Genomic DNA, 1,119 nt, shown 5'->3' with positions numbered 1-1,119 from the left:
ACACAAACCAGTACATTCTACTATTTACTAGAGCTATTGTTCAGATCTGGGGGGATTCTGAGAAGGGAGCTAAGAGGACAGGGACTTAGAGCTAGTGTCTAGAACTATTCTTAGATAACTGCTACTTGTTCTGAAGGGAATGTACAGCTTGTACAGTCTTATTGTCTGAGAGGGTAAGTATATACACTAACATTTCCTTATTAACCTCTCTCTTTCAACAAGGACAGACTTATGTCCTCAGCTGTAAACTCAGCTGAGACTATCCCTACTTAATACTACAGACAAACTACTGAGTAGTAAACAGGGCTGGGTAGTGTTCTGAACATTCTGAGATCTTAGAATATAGAAGTAGTAGGTCAGATTGTACAGATTTAGACTCAGATAAAGTGTGAAGAGAAGAATCAAAAGAATCAGGAGAAATAGGAGAACTATCTACTTTTGTTTTTGACTTTTTCCTTTCTAATAAATAATTTTGTTGATTTATTTTTTCTACTTTTTCTGCTTTTTCTACTTCTAATCCTACAGTGTCTATTAAATCAAAAGTGGCCATTAAAAAATCTGAGTCATAGCCCTTTAGTACTACATTCACTGTTAGGCCTCTACAAAATCCTAGAGTATGTAGTCAGAGTCTAAGAGTTCTAAGGTGACTTCTGGATTTGTAGAAAAGGCTTCTTACTACAAATCCTGCTTGTTACTCATTATTACTCTAATGACCTAACAAATGTACTATTACTTCTGTAGGCAGTCCTTAATTTAGTGCTCTGACTTTCTACAGACAAAGTATGCTTCTTACTTTTAGGCTTCTCTAATGTCTATCAGAACAGATTGATTGTGAATTACAGGCAGATTGATCTGAGGGCTCAGAACTGTTAGAGCTGGATGTATGTATGAGCATTCTATACAGACTTGACACATTCAGACTATAGCTTAGTTAAAGGAAATAGTGTGTATCTTCTACTCAGTGTAAGTAACCAGTTCTAGCATCATTCTGAGGATCTTATTAACCAGTTCTGGGTGAAGAGCTTTTTCAAGCATTCTAATAAGGACATTATTGAACCTGAGTACAAATCCTGCCTTCTGAGCTAGGATATCAAACTCCTGAAAGAAGGTATTAGTAGA

The sequence above is a fragment of the Fomitiporia mediterranea genome (genome assembly GCF_000271605.1).
Source record: "Fomitiporia mediterranea MF3/22 unplaced genomic scaffold FOMMEscaffold_6, whole genome shotgun sequence".
Lineage (NCBI taxonomy): Eukaryota > Fungi > Basidiomycota > Agaricomycetes > Hymenochaetales > Hymenochaetaceae > Fomitiporia > Fomitiporia mediterranea.
Note: the sequence above shows the minus strand (reverse complement) of the source record.